This window comes from Canis lupus, chromosome 25, assembly GCF_011100685.1.
Source record: "Canis lupus familiaris isolate Mischka breed German Shepherd chromosome 25, alternate assembly UU_Cfam_GSD_1.0, whole genome shotgun sequence".
Classification (NCBI taxonomy): Eukaryota; Metazoa; Chordata; class Mammalia; order Carnivora; family Canidae; genus Canis; species Canis lupus.
In genome coordinates this window covers 39,927,763-39,944,145 of record NC_049246.1, presented here as the reverse complement: position 1 = coordinate 39,944,145, position 16,383 = coordinate 39,927,763, and the positions used below count along the sequence as shown (strand labels likewise).

At 39.6% G+C, this 16,383-nt stretch overlaps 1 protein-coding gene across 18 annotated transcripts in view; it reads right to left on the bottom strand.

Moving 5' to 3' along the window:
* Nucleotides 1-16,383, bottom strand: part of RHBDD1 (rhomboid domain containing 1) — a 125,008-nt gene that overhangs the window by 98,928 nt on the left and 9,697 nt on the right. For 8 of the 18 annotated variants that reach the window (XM_038573982.1, XM_038573987.1, XM_038573997.1 and 5 more), the window contains one exon: nucleotides 10,915-11,102. The exons of 7 other annotated variants lie outside the window; for them this stretch is intronic. The gene's annotated coding sequence lies outside the window, so the exon portion shown is untranslated. Of the gene's footprint in view, nucleotides 1-10,914; nucleotides 11,103-14,045; nucleotides 14,141-16,383 lie in introns of those variants that run through there. 3 more of the 18 variants (XM_038573985.1, XM_038573992.1, XM_038573980.1) reach the window with 2 other exon arrangements.

The following is a 16,383-nucleotide window of genomic DNA, read 5'->3' as shown; positions in this document are numbered from 1 at the left end:
TGACCAGCTGCTGACCAAAGACACAGAAGTGAGTCCAGCAGAGCCAAGCCTAATTTGCTGACCCACAGAATAGTGAGCCAAATAAATCACATTTTAGCTTTGCCAAGCATTAGAGTGGTATGTTATGCTGCAATTACTAACTACCATAGAAGGTATTTGATTTGGTGAGGGCCTCGGTTATGCTTATGGGAAGAAGCTAGTGAAGAAAGAGACATAGACTAAAGATGCAAAAGATACACAAAAAGAATTAAGTCCTTGAGAAAAAGTCCTAGGAGAAAGGCCTTGTCCAGTCCATCGTAACAAGAAGGAAGAAGAAAAATATGAGTAGGCATATTTTTAGGGCAGAGGAGGGCCAGGATGCTGGAAAAAGTTCTTATCTAGTGGTTTTTATCTGTGGAGCTTCTTGGGCTCCCAACCAAATATGAGACTTACTCTGATATCCTAAAGATTCTCATTCAGACAGGGCACTAGAAGGTACATGGGCTTTGGGGTAAAGATAGGTATAGTTTTTTAGAAGTTGTGACTTAAGGCAAATTACTTAAACTCTCTGAACTTCACTTTCTTCTCTTTAAATTAGAAATGATAATACCTGCTTCCCAAGATTACTGTAACATGTCTGAAATGAAGCAGATGTTGAATATACAGTCACTACATTTTTTCATTACTCTAAGGTAATCTCACCTATGCAAAAAAGCTTTGCAAATGGTAGCATCCTAATAAGGCTCAAATATACTCCCCCCTCCCATCCTCTTCCCTTATGCATTCTAAGAAATCACCAAGAAAAAATTATACATTAATGTGTGCATGTTTATATGTATATGCCCCTCTTATAGCACAAATCTAGTTTTTTTTTTTAAATTATTCCTATGGGCTTATTATTATAGTTCTGTCCCAGTCTCATGAACTAGAGAACTTAATAAAATTTCAACTGAGGAGCTCAGAGCTCCTGGGTTATTTTAGAGAAATGGTCTATATTTTTCACACTGACATTCAAATCGATTTTCAAATCTCCAATTATTGTGTCTTTTTTGCAGTATTACCTAAATAAGTTTAGTATCAAACCTCAATACCTATAACAGGAGCAATGGAAAAATACAACCTTGATCATTAAATAATCAGCTTACAAGTAATCACAAAATGAACCCTTCAATCTCAGGATAAATAGTGTCCTATGATGCCAGTGTATGCACAGCACAAAATCAAAACCATTTATGTCTTTGCTTAAGAAAAATCCCTACCCCTTCCACCCAGACTGGAATCAGCAGTGACAAAGAGTATATACTTGAAACTTCCCCAGTTTTATCTCACACTGCACCTAGGCTCATTATGCATTTGCTTGACTTCTGCTCAAGCCCAACGGTTCCTCTCCATGGGCATCCCTTCTCACCACCACCTCCTGCTGGTGAAGGCCTCTGCCTCCCTGGGACACTCTGCTCTCCTGCACCACCTCTCCTCTGCTTTTCACTTTTCCTCTGACCCTACTTGCTTCTGCATGAATTCATGGAATTCCACTCTCCTGCATGGTTTCTAGAATTCTTTTTGTCATTTTGATTCCCAAATTACTATTTTGCAGCCTTGATTTTGCAGTAGGTCTCAGAGGGTATAATCTTATAGGAAGAATACAGCCTGTCTGATCTCTTGGTTTCCAAAAACTGAATTAGCCCTCCTTCTCACAAAATGTCTACTTAGCCATTCCTTAGGTCACTGATTTACTTCATAAATATCAAGTGCCAAACACATGCCAGTCTCCATGCCAGACAGTAGAGGTATAGCAAAGAACAAAACTCTTATAATCTCAGCCCCTAAATAGCCCATTTCTATTTGCTGAAAAATAGAAAAATACTGGCTGTAGAAAATCAAAGGATGAATAGAAAGATGTGGTTCATATTTGCAACAAATGTATATGTAATGGGAAGGCAGATATAACCAAAGCCAAAGTGAGAAGTACAGACCATACATTGGGTTCCATGTTTACAAATAGAGGCCACTCCAGTACCGGTGTGGGGAGAACATTAAGTCTGGGGTTTTAAGTGGCAAAGATAAATGGGCATATTTCATACCATTTCACTTTCCTTCCAAATAAAGCTAACAAGTCAGCCTTCGAAAGTGACGGATGCGGCCTCTAACAAGGTAACAGAAAATGCATGTGGTCTACAGGAAGACCAAATCTGTAACTTGACCATATGGGCCAGGTAGGCATAGTTCAAAGAATACCAAGGAGAAGAGATTACAATAAGTGAGCACTGATGATAAATGAATGTTGTTTTGTCCTGTTCATCAATATATAAAAATTTTCAGACTGCTGAGCCAGAAGAGAGACCACAGAGGCATGATCAGTTACAGCAACTCATCTATAAGCTGGAAACCAGTTCAGTGTGTTTGGTTTGGAAGTGATTTATTTATTCTAACTTGTACCCAGACCATAAAGCAGTTACCACAGCCCAAGGAAGAGCAGGCTAGTCTCTGCCCTCCCTCACCTCATAAACACATCCTTCCCCTCACCTTCAACCTGCCCCAAGCTGAACGTTGGACCATCCCAATTCTGCTCCTTTTCATTTGTTTTTTTTTAAGATTGTATTTATTTATTTGACAGAGAGAGAGCACAAGCAGGGGGAGCAGTAGAGGGAGCAGCAGAGGGAGAAGCACTCTCCCCACTGAGCAGGGAGCCCCATGTGGGGCTCGATCTAGGACTCTGGGATCATGACCTGAGCTGAAGGCAGACGCTCAACCGAATGAGACACCTAGGTGCCCCAATTCTGCTCCTCCTCCATGTTCTACATCTCAGGACACAGAAACTCCCGCTCCCCTGCTGTTCAAGGCAGAGATGCAGGAAACATTTTTGACTGGCCCTTTGTCCTCACAATCCTACTATCCCCACATCCCATCCACCACACTCTGTTAATTCTTCCACAGTTTGTGTAGATCTATTTCTTTCTAGCTCTTGAGCCCTACTCCAGTCTAAGCCACAATCACACCTTGCCTGGATTATAACCAACCCCCTAACTGGATTCTCTGCTTATCCTCTTAAACCTACCTGCCATTTTCCACCAACACCCAGAGCAATCTCTGTAAAACTGAAATCAGATTCACCTGCCGTAAGCCTGCAATGGCTTATCATTACGGTCAGTATAAAGTCCAAACTCTTTACAATAACCACACACTTGTGACAACCACTACCCTGCCCAGCTACTCTGGTCTCGGGCGCAGTCATGGTGTTCCCACCACAAGGCGCTCCCACCCCGGGAGCTCTGTGACTGCAGCGGAAATGGCCAAGGGCAGAATTACCTTATCTGTTTTGTTCACCCCTAATTACCCAGAGCCCAGTACAATGAATGGCATAGAGTCAGCGCTGTATAAGTTATTTGCCCAAGGACTCAAGATTAGTATTTTTTAATATATCCACATTATATAATAAGTAACACGAACTGAAAAGACCATGATCTGTTCATCTTCTAAGTATTTTTCCTGCACTTGGAGCGACCTTCCCCATAGCACTATGCGTATTATTCCATTTACATTTTGGTTCCAGAACAGTCTTTATAACATTTATCTCAACTTTACAGAAATAAACCTCTGATCCATGTAAAATGTATTAATAGGTTGTTTTGCCAGAACTATTTGATTAAAAAATGGCATTTTAATTATGTAGTAATACACACTAGTCAGCACTATATCAAAGTTGTGACAGAGAGAAATGGAAGACTTCCTGAAATATTGAAAGGAAAATTAGCCATATTTACTTTTAATGAGAAATTAAAAATTAAACAGATATGTAATAAGAAAAACTAAGTGGCTAGAACAAACAAAAGAAACTGAATTCGTAACTTGGGAAACCAATGAGTCTCAAGGGAGAAAGGGGTTTTATAAAAAGGAGGAAAAAATCTAATTACAGTGATCCTCTGTTCTACTTACAAAGCAGAAAATATTTCATCATTATCATTTACTAGGGTGGTAAATGTCTCAATTTTCAGTTAAAATGTTCTAGAAGAATTCAAAACACAGAACTGCAAGAACAACTACCAGTTACAAATTATATCCCCAATGTGTTCATTTGTTTGCCAGTTGATAGACATTGGGTTGTTTCTGCTTCTTGACTTGAATAATGCTGCTAGGAATATTTATGTATAATTTTTTGGTAGTCACACGTTTTCAGTTCTCTCACATATACACCTCGGAGAATTGCTGGGTCATATGGTAACTCTATGTTTAACTTTTTGAGGAAATGCAAACTGTTTTCCAAATTTCTGCACCATTTTGTATTCCTTCCAGCAGCATTTGAGGATTCCAATGTTTTCATATCCTCAACAAAACTTGTTTTTATCCACCTTTTTCATTTTAGCCATCTGACTGGGTAGGAAATAGTACTTAGACTTCCCTAACAACTAATGACATTGAGCAAATGCCTAAATTTCATTGCTTAAAATGTAATATAAGCATGCATGTTGATAGGTACGCATAACCATACAGAAAAGTTCACGCCCCCTCTCTCCCGGTCCTTCTCTCTCTCCAAGAAACAGTCTAACAAGCTCAGGTCAAAAGAAGTCTTGGAAAGAAAGATGGAACCACAAAGAAATTGTTCTGGTTAGCCTGCCAGGATTTTAGCACTGCTATGCCCCTGGATGTGACGTGTTGAGAGGGAATATGAATGTACTTCACTAGCAGGGGCATGGCTCAGGCCAATTCACTCGACAATAAATATTGTAAAATTGTTTGAAAGAAACCGAGGATTAGTATGCTTTATTGCTTCAAACAAAGCAAAAATGCAATGGCAACAGCAGATTATACTAAACATAAGAGAAGCTTCCTCTGCTTTTTAAATTATAAGAGCTGTATAACAAATTAGCACATCATAAATATGACATTTTTTGGTCAAAATATACACAAAACACAATGCATTTTTTTTGTTTCTCAAGAAATGAAACTTTTCTAGGAATAAACTGGACTGGACCATTTCTTCTCACTCCCTGTCTCAGGCATCCTATCACTCATGCTTTTCTAATCCAAACTCAAGAAATTGTTTTCTCTAGTTCTTAGTTCTTACTATAGGGCCAATAGATGGAAGCATTTTAATCTGGCACAAAAAATTAAAATTCTTTGTTTTTCCAATGAAACTTCTTAGCATACTTTAATTTTTCCTAAAAGGTATAAGCTTCCTTAGGTCCCAAAAGAAAATACGCATTTCCAAAATATTTTTGGAAAAATAAGAAAAAAAGAAAATAGTATATTGTGATATGTTACTGCATTTAGCAAAAAACAAGAATTTATTAACTAAATGTTAGCAAAGTAATTTGTTTCCTCTTTTCAAATACATGAATGCATTTCAAAAAGCCCTACACAGCCTATAGGCAATATATGGCTGTTAAATGCAATACATAGTTGTATGAGTAACACATAAATTATGCTTTTAAAACTTAATATTTAAATATTAACTGTAATAGCAAATGGTATGACTTCACATCACTACACCATGTTCAATTTACCAGAATGCATCATCTACCTGAGCTAATTAGTAAATGGGGAGTCCTGGCAGTACTGGGTGGAATCTTTGTCAGAGTACCATAATTGTTTAATGGCAAGTGGCACATAAATGACAAATTCTTCTGGCCATCTAGATGTGTTAAGTGGCATCATGAACCACAATGTTAAGGTCAAAGAATCAGAGTAGGACTCTGTTTTCTTATTTCATATTAAAGGCAGAGAGATCCAAAGAAATGAAAACACTCAAGTGAATGAAAATTGACTTCATGAATAAAAAATGAAAACAGGAATCGAATTCTATTAAGAAGGTAATGGGATCCAGTCATGAACATTGTGACACTCTCAGTAATTACATCCTATTTATGGAAATATCTACACCTTGGTCTCTTTCAGAAGAAACTGGGAATTGAAAGCACTCTTCCTTTTTGAGGGCTTCTGATAATTCCATTTATTCAATGATTCTCCAACCTCATATGCTTCGCTGTCATTACAACCACATGAGAAACTGTCTTACCTAGCTCTATAAAACCATTAGACTATCACCCAAAAGCCAACTGGCTAAATCGCTTTGATTTTAAGCTACCAGTTTTTTAAAAACTTTAAAAAGAGTTTTTAAGACATGAGATCTCCTCATTCCTCTTTTTCCTCATCTATCATCTCTCCAAATGAAAACAAATACAAGATTTCTCACAGCTTAATAAGGTGATGCCCAACTGTTGTTTATAATAGCCTGACTTGAGTATGAATGTCATTTATGTGGAAGACAGAATCCTTGACCTCTGAAGGGGATGGGATTTAAGACTACTAAAACAACATAAGAATTAACAAAATGCTCCAGATAAGTAAGAAATCATGGATAAGGGCATATATTATATGGTGACAGACCTCACCAAAAGTCAGGCCCTAATTACTAGACACTCTTCCCCCAATCCACTTACTTATACAATGCCTAACTAATTTGCTAAAAATCCAATCTCATCACGTTATCCCCTGCCCTCAATCCATCTTGTTTCTCACATATGATGGCATTCTCTACATCATCATCATAAGACTGAAGAGTATCATAGTTAACAGAGTGGACTCCGAAATCTAATGGCTTGCATTCAAATCCTAACTCAATTGCTTGGAATTGTATGATCTTGGTCAAATTCTCATTTGCTCAAGTTCCCTTGTCTGTAAAATATATACTAAATAAGACTTGCTTCAGAATTGTTGATGAGTTAATATTCATCAACCATGCAGGACAAGGCCTGAAGCATAATAAGCCCTCTACCAGTATTAGCAGATATTAAATTTTTACCCTTGTCATCTAATCAACTACAAGTATTTCAGCCTAGGATTCAAAGTCTTATAATATTTACGTACTTCCCCAATAAGAACTAATATCTAATATATTTATTTACAGTTTTCAAAGTAGTTACATAGAATTTGTTTCATATAGTTCTCAAAATCATTGGAAGACAAACTTGGTTCCATGCTATCCACTAGATCTACCCAGCACTTGCCAAGAAAAATCACCTAATGTCCTGCTACCCATTCTGAAGCACATTCTATAGAGCTATCCTTGTGTACTGCAGCTCAGTGGTGCTTCTGCCCTTGAGACTTTCTAGGGATGTTCAGAGGTCAGCCCTTGGCTTTCTCTGTCCAAGGTGCTTAGTTAGTGGCCACCTCCACCGAGGGACGGTCGGTCACGTGGGGCACTCTCACCGCTAGAGGTCGCCAAAGCGAATTTCACACACATCCCATGGCCTACATTTTAAGTCTGCCCATTCCAAACACAACTGCCTGATTTAGTAGGAATCCTTTCAGCAGTTTTGGTGGGAAACCATGAAACAGAGAAAGAAATTCCGTTTTTCTTACACAGATAAGCCAAGATGGCAATGCTTATAAACTAGACTATGAGGACTCAAATCCAGTCCTTCCTACCAGATGGTACTGCTTATCTGGCTATCTCTGTCTCTCACTACTGCAACACTTACTACCATCTATTCCTGAGAAGCTGTCCCAAAGTCTGCATGTCCACAGCATATAACAAATGCCTTGAATGTCTGCAAGTAGTTAAACAGAAATCTTTGGAAATTCTAGGCTGGGATCTAGAGGCAAGGCAGAAAATAGTTCAAAGTTCTGCTTCATAACCAATATTTTTTAACTTAACTCACTAGATTAGGAACCCTGAAAAACGTCAGCTACGTTTCTTTCACATAAATGCTTCTCGGAGGGTAAACTCAAGTTTGGGAGAACTCTTTGAAAGTACGAAAAGAGAATAAAACAATGTTTTATGTTTAGTTCAATCCCTACTCACATGGTGTAAAATTTTATTAGAACTAGTTTAAGCAGTAATGAGGAAAAGAGTGGTTAAAAGTGTGAAGATTTCAATACTTAACCATTCAGCAAAGGGCTTCCTTTTATGAAAAGATCTCACCAAGAGAGATAAAGCAGAACAATATATTTTAAGTTATATATTGCTTTCAGCGATAATAAGGGTCACTGGAATACAATGTCTATTTAAAAAAAGTTATTACAAGGAGAGAATTACATTTTTAACACTTCAAAAGACATAAAAGGCATCTTAGAATAAAATCCCTAGAAAACAAACCAATATGAAGAAATTCTGGGATTTAAACAGTAAAGTTGCTGAGGGCAAAAGGGTATGCTAGCAAGATTGAGAAAAAATGGGTAAGACTTGCATAGTTCATAAATACACAGAGGGTGTCCATCGGGGGAGATGGTTAATCTTCATGACCATCCCCTCAAATACCCCAAATTAACACACAATCTAATTAAAAAGGACATGTATGCTATGCAAACACAGCTTCAAGGCATCCCCTAGCTACCAGCCCCCAACCCTGTACCCCACTTCCAATCAGATTTCTACCTGAGACCCTTAGATGTAGAAATTCTAGAGCCATCAGAATTCCTGGAGTCATTGCATGCAGATGTTTTAATAAAATTTATTTTGTACACACAAAAACAACTGAGGCAGAACCATGGTGGCAGCTATGAGAAGAGAAGTTTCAATTAAATATGGGAAGGTGACTTCAAATAACACAATAATCTACTCTGAGCCACAGAAATACGTGCCCACGGCAATAAATGAAATCACCAAAAGAAACTGTCAAGTCAGGACCTGATAATCCATTCTATCCTGTGGATTCTTAACAATATTCAGGAAGTGATAAGATTCAGAGTGCTTAGTGTGAAGGTTCAATCAACTTCATCTAAGAGACAATATGGTGCAATAGAAAGTCCACAAGGTTACACAGAAGACATCAGCTTCCATCCTGGCCCCACCATTAAGAAAGTAGATAGAGGGACACCTGGGTGACTCAGCAGTTGAGCATCTTCCTCCTGCCCAAGGCACGATCCTGGAGTCGGGGATCGAGTCCCACATCAGGCTCCCTGCATGGACCCTGCTTCTCCCTCTGCCTATGTCTCTGCCTCTCTCTTTTTGTGTCCCTCATGAAAAAATAAAATCTTAAAAAAAATAAAAAGAGGGCAGAAAGGCCGAATATGCAAAAGATAAAACAAGAAAACAAAAAGCCACCGACACTACTACAACAAAAACCAAGTGTTCCTACTTCACTAAGGACTGACTGGGGATGGGAAAGGCTTCATCCAGGGCTGAAGGTGTTGGCACTCATGGATTATCGTGATGGGTTACTGGGTCCCTGCCCTGCCCTCACTGTCTACCACAGCTTGGCGCTCCTCTACTGTTGCGTCTGACTCAGTGATCTTGGTTACAGAGATACTCTTGAAGTAGTACTTGGGCTGGGGCTGCGGAACTGGGCCAAGCCCTTCTAGGAACCAGAAAACCAATATCATTGTCTTCTTTGGCCCTATAATGAGGTCACATGTCATCAAACCTGTTGAAAAGTCTCTGGTTTGGGGAATAATGAGCTGGCTTCCCATAAAGGCAACACACTCTGGAAAGAACTGCAGATTTAGGAAATGCTTTAAGTTAGTTTCAACAACAATAACAACAGAAGAGCTATGTGTGTCAGTTTATTTATACAGAGCAGAGGAAATTAAGATTCATGATACATTCCAAGGACCCAGGGATTTTGTCAAAGTGAAAGGAAAAGACAAAGCCTTGGTAGTGCTAAGCAATATGCTGGGGATTCCCTCAGCAATTTGAAAACTTTAGGTAAAAAGCATAAAGAAGATTAAAATGAACCAGAGAAACTATTCTCGGTGAGATGGCACTTCTTCTCCCAGTTCCGCCAGCTGTTCTCGTTCTGCTCATCCTAGGTCTGCTCACTGCTTTGGGGGTCCTCAATGTTCAAGAACACCAACTTCTGGAATGGTCCATTTCTTTGGGCTGAGTTGGATCATTAAGTTGCCTTGTGGTACATAAAGCTCAGAAAGTTTGAGTCTAGTCACAAGACGGAACTATCTTCCCCAAACACAGAGACTGATATACAGATGGAGCAAGAGACACAGAGATGCACACAGAGAAATCCATCATTAGCCATCAACAAACAACATACTGACCATCTATCACAGGGGAGGCAGAGTTACTAGGCTCAGAGAAAGAAAAAGACGAAGTGTGTATATATAGCTTTCTTGTTTCAAGTGAGTTAAGAGGTTGCTCTGGGGTGCCTGGGTGGAGCAGTCAATTGATGTCGAACTGTTGGTTTCACCTCGGGTCATGATCTTGGGGTCATGGGACCGAGCCCTGAGTTGGGCTCCAAGCTCAGTGTGGAGTCTGCTTGAGATTCTCTCTCCCTCTCCCTCTGCCCCACCCCCTGCCCCACTCTCTCTAAAATAAATAAATCTTAAAAAAAAAAAAAAAAAAAAGGGAGAGTTGCTCTGATTATTCCCTGCATAATGAGGCAGGTAACTGTGTTTCACCCCCAGGGGGTGATCAAAGATGTAGATTTAGTGAAACACAAAATAGTTCCACAGAATAATCCTACTTTTGTTCTATCATGGTCTCAGCAGAAGAGTCTGACTAGATGATTCTGTAGTAAGGAGGAGTCCCAATACGCACAGATACTTTTACTCCTTTACTACTGCACATTTGCTAGATGGCTTTCAAACATTTTTCACTGGAATCAGGGAGAGCCATTCAGAAAATCACACACACACACACACATACAGAGTCTCTTACATCACCTTGCCTTGGATTTCTCAGGGATAAGATCATCAGGAAAGGTCCCCTCCACTATAACCCGCCCAGAATGTGCAAGACCAGGATGGTAGCCCCTTAGAAGAAAAATCAGGCCTTGTTCCTCTCTGTACTTCCCCAAGTCTGGGAAAAACACCAATGTGCAAAAGTCTAGATGAGGTGGGGGCCTTCTGATTTCATAAATCCAACCCCAGCAACCACGAAAAGGAAGAAATTCATTTGTGCTTCTTTGTAACAACAGAACAAGAGACCCTGCTAAGAGCCTCCCCTGAAGCCCCTGTAATTGTTAGACTTAAAACACTAAGTACCTGACTTATTTTCTGTTACTCTTCTATGCCTAGTTTCCTGATCAGGTCATGCTTGTCTCGAGGTCTTTGCTCAGCAAAAGCAGTGATTACGATGGCTGCAGTGGATCAGATCACCCAACTATTCTGTTTATGAGCTGTCTTAGTTACCTTGAGCAAATTCTCTTCAATCCATGCTTTGGTTTCCCCACCTGTAAAAGGAGTTGGTATGAGGATTTAATTGGCATACTCTGGATGATTAGAGCAATTTGTTTTGGTATTATTATGCACTGGGCTTCGCCCAGAAGCAGACATTGAAACAAGGGTCTCTGTGCAAGTAATTTATTTGGGAGGTGACACGCTTGGAAAATATAATTTGGGACACAAATGACTAGCAGGGGAGTGGGAAAACAAAACAGGGAAGGCAAAGCAGCCACAAATGTATGCATTATCAAGCAAGCCATCATGATGGGTGCCTGGGGCTTAATCTCACTGGGAAATCTGAGAGCTAGTACAGATATGCCCCAGTGCTATCTATCCCTCAAAGGGCTAAGGGTCTGCCTTAACTCCCTGTCACTTGTGGCTTGCCACAGCAGGCAAACCAAATGACAGGGGCCAGAGAAAACACTCAGGCAAAGACCTACAGGTCTTGGAGGTTAGAAATCTGTCAGAAGGCATGAAGGGGATGTGGGCAGGGCCCTACTAGCATCACTCCCTGACCCAACACACATTCCCTCTCTCTCCTCCCAACCCATTAGTTTCTCCTCAACTGCAGAACCCAGCTCTTGTGCAGGCTCCTCACTACACTCCCTGACCACAGTGCTAATGTCCCACAACGCTCTCTGAATAGATGGCACACCACTGTCAATAGGATGTCACCAGACCCTATTATCATGTCCTCCAAACTGCATGTTTTCAGTGTCTTGGGGTTTGAGAGCACACACTCTGGAGTCCAAACTGGTCCCACTGATTGGCTTTAGGATCAAGTGCTGTGTGAACTATGCAAGTCACCTAAACTAAGCCTCAGCTTCTTGCTATGAAAATGGGGAAGTAATAACAGCTAAACACAATCCTGGGATTCTTGTAAAGGTTAAATGGATGAAAACATCGAAGTGATTACAATAATGCCAAGTACACAGCAAGCACTCATTAAATCTCAGCTATTGCTTTAATGACTTAAACAGAAATACTCATTTTCTCCCAACTGAGTTTTTCTAAAATGCAAGTCTACAATTACACTTCTTACTAGTTCATCTTTGGGAGGACTGCTCTCAAACCTTACATCTGCCTAATATCTGATGGGAGTTAATTTGTAGATCACAACCCAGAGATGGCAGGCTGTGCCAGTGGTCCGGCCCACATCACAAACCTAAACCTCATTCCATTTGCACTTATGAGAAAGGCCTTGCTGTTAAGGAAACCTAGACACCAATACGAATCCTCCATCTTTGGCTCTAGCTAGCTTATCTTACTCTAGAAAACAGGACCTGTCATCCTCAGAAGGAAATCCCCCACCCCCTAGCCAACTATGCTGTTTCCACACTGCCTCTTCTAATATCCTATAACTTTCACCCTTACTCAAAATCTCCAGGGAAGAGTACTCCATTGCTTGATGGGCACGCATCCACATCCCACCCCAAATCAATGGACTGTTTCCCTTTGGATAAAGACTCCAAACTCATTACCAAATTGTTTATTTCACATGTCCCATTTAATCCTCTAAACTTTATGAAACAGGTGTTATTACTTCCCCATTTTATAGATGAGCAGAAATTGTAACCATGATAAAACCTGGCTCCAGAGTCTCTGTTCTTCAAATGACGAACAAGTCAGATTTTTCTCTGCAGAAAAGTTGAGTTTTTTTAACACCCAAGGTAGTCTATACTTAGACTTCAGCAAGTCACTGAAATTACCATTTAAATGGTCCTACTAGTTACTACCTTCAGTTGGCTCAGTTCCAGGTAAGCTAACTGCAGGGGAGGAGAATATGCCACCAAAACATGTCATGTGGTATAAACTTTTTTTTTTTTTTTTTTTTTTTTTTGCAGAAGGCAATTGAGAGGCAGCAGTTATAAGTTCTTTGCCCTCCCCTATTTACCTACAAGTAGGACATGAAATTATGTGTCCCCCTCCCTATCTACCAGGAAGGACAAAGTTAATTACTAGACAACCTTTGATCTGGCACCCGTGGAATCTACATAAACTTTACTAACTAACCCATATCCAGTAGTTCCCCCACATATCTGCCTCCTATAGAAAGTCAGTCTTTCTCCTTTGTCTTGTCACTTCTCCAAAAAATGTACTTCTCTTTTGTAAAGATGCTATATAAGACCAAGTTCTAACCATCGTTTTGAGTTAATCATCTCTGTGTACTCCCAAGTGTAGGTATCACATGCATGCTAATAAAGTTGTTTTCCTCTTGTTGATCTGTCTTTTGTTAGTCTGGGTTACAGGGCTCCCAACTGGAGAACCCAGGAGCACAGAAGGGAAAAGAAATTTTTCCTCTCCTACATGAACTTGGCTACGATTCTGAGCCTCTTCAAAGTTGGGAGTGACAATTTGCCTTATGTCCTCAGTTCTCTGATGGATCTAAGAAATCTTGATTTTCAGTTTGTTCAGCTTCTGTCCTGTTGTAAGGTCAAGGGAGACAACTTCCAAACTCTTTACATGTCAGAGCTGAAACAAGAAGTCACCGCACGTTTGATAAGAGATACGATACCTTAACCACCAAAAAAATTAGGAAGGACATAACCTCAATCTAAAGAACAGTCTAACAGTCTTTCCCAAGAAAGGGTGGTTGGTGGCTTCCATTACACATGTCAAAATGTATACATATTTTGAAAATGTTTCAAATACAGAAAATCTTACTAAAGAAAACTTTAACAAATCTAATCATTTTCTTGATACAAGTCAACTTGTAGATCTGTATTTAAGACAGTAGTACAAAGTAACATTCAATTATCTCACCTCTTTTGGTAATTACCAATAAAAGCCAATAAAAGAATAGCCAATAAAAGAATAAAAAATCAATTTTAAGAATCGAGTTAAAAACAAAAGAGTAACAACCCACATGTAATTTTTTCTCATTTTGGAATATATACCCTATACAAACAGGCTGAGAAACAAAAGCCTCCATGCATTCTCTGACTTCTTACCACAAGACTCTGGAAAGTGTGGGTCCACGGGAGGGAGACGTATGAAGTGTACCCTCTGTGGCATTCTTTCACATATGGCTCCCCACGTCCTGTCCCATAAAGTAAGGTTTAATCTGAGAATGAAGCCACAGAGAGAGAAAAATATCTTTTCTACCTTTTAAGAATTGCTGGAATAAAGGATCACTATCCTGACTTTTAGCCTTGTGCTTTGCCAACTCTCCAAGAGCTGCCTGGTCACATCATGTCACTTTGCCTTTGAATAGTGGTTCTTGTAGAATGCACCTCATATTATTAAAAGCCTTGACAGCAGCCTCACCCAAAGGACTGTCACATAGGAATCATCTTCACATTATATAATCAAACTTACTATTCCTTGTGCAAAATCCCATCAGAACTAGGAAAAACTTAATTTCTCCTACTAAATGAATATGCTTTCTTCTGCTAAAAACCACTCAGCCATTTGGTTGTTCATCCCCTCTTTACTTGTGTTTTGTGTCATTTCTATACCCAACACTTTTTGGAAATAGGCAAATAATGTACAAATATGTGACAATTATCAAAATGTTAAATCAGTCCAATCCAGAATACCTTAATGACGCTTCCTCACTTGCAGCAGGCTTTGTTTTTTTGTTTTTTAAGATTTTATTTATTTATTCATGAGAGGCAGAGAGAGAGAGAGAGAGAGAGAGAGAGGCAGAGACACAGGCAGAGGGAGAAGCAGGCTCCATGGAGGGAGCCTGACGTGGGACTCGATCCCGGGTCTCCAGGATCAGACCCTGGGCTGAAGGCGGTGCTAAACAGCTAAGCCACTCGGGTGGCCCCACAGCAGGTTTGAAAGACAAAAAGTGAATAAGAGAAGGGAAGATTTCTTAGAAATATCTTTGTTAGAAGTATCTAAGATATTTCACAGCATGCATGTGCTGTTGGCATAAATGCTTGAACTACATTAGAGAAATATAAGTTAATTAGTGTGGTCAGTTCTGCTACAGTGCTTGTTTTGTAACAAGCAAATTTGTTCAAATGCAATTAATGTATCAGAGAACAACTGGAGCATAATGCAAATTTCCCATTTGATTATGTGCAATTTCATCTGCAAGAAACATTAGGTGAGAGCAGAAAACTGCACCCAGCTGAGGCAAGCTACACAGAAAGTCACCAAATGCACACATTTGTATACCTCAAACATCTACCAGCTACCTATGTTTAGAGAATAGGAGTTACACCCACTCCTATCTACAGTCACAACTTACCTCCCAACTCCAGATAATCCTTATTCTAGCACTTGACAATAATTCACAAGCTGCAATCCTCTGACAGCCACTTTCACAAGCAAAGCTCAGGAATTTTGGAAGGCAACGTGTCGTATTTATTATAGTATTTATGTATTTCTTAACCACTTAATGTGTAACTGTGCTATTTTGTTAGGTTCTTTTTTTTTTGTTTTTAACGTAGCACTAATAAAATTTTGTGTTTTACTCCTGCCATGATTTGCACCATAAGCTCAGTGGTTTTATTGCATGATTTTGCACAGGATGGTGATTTCAGGAATGCCCACGTCCCATCCTAGCAGAGCTGACTGTAAAGCTAGTGTGAAGTGTGTGAGAGGCAGGGCAGCTAACCTAAGAACTGCTGCTTCTCAGTCAATATTAGCCCACTTCACTCCACATTTCACTCCTACAATCCTACCTTTTAACCAAACTCACCGAAGTTAGATGCTCCCATCACCCAAAGATGTGGAATACTGTATGCCCTGACCTTTCTCGGACAAATTAGAGTAAGAGAGGACAAACTCTCTCTTAACCTATCAAATATGCCCCTCTCTTTCCCCTTGATATCTTCACTACCAAAAGTGATTTTACCTTCCTTCACATGGAACTTAAAATCAAGATTCCTTTAATTTTGGCATTTGTTTACTTAACCACATGTCTTTAAGGTACCAGGGTTTATCTCTGATTAAAATTACTCAAGGAAATAGACCACATTTGTGTTTGGCCAGATGCTTTCAGTGAGAGAAATCGGTTATAATAACACTGTTCGAGTGTACCAATTTCAGCAAAGAAGGGAAGAGGTAAAGCTGAAACCCAAGATCAGAGGCTCTGACAATACATGCAGCTCAATGAAAAAAACTGCATTTACATGCATTGTGCGTGTTTCACTTCTAGACAGCATACAAGGTCAAACCACTAACTGTCAGTGACAATACACTTACAAACTTCTGGTCAATTACCTGGTTAATAACAAAAGGCAAGGCTATGACATCATTACAGTTATAATTAATTTACACAGATCGGCTCCCAGTTAATCAAATACATCTTTTAAAACCGTTTAATTATTTTTC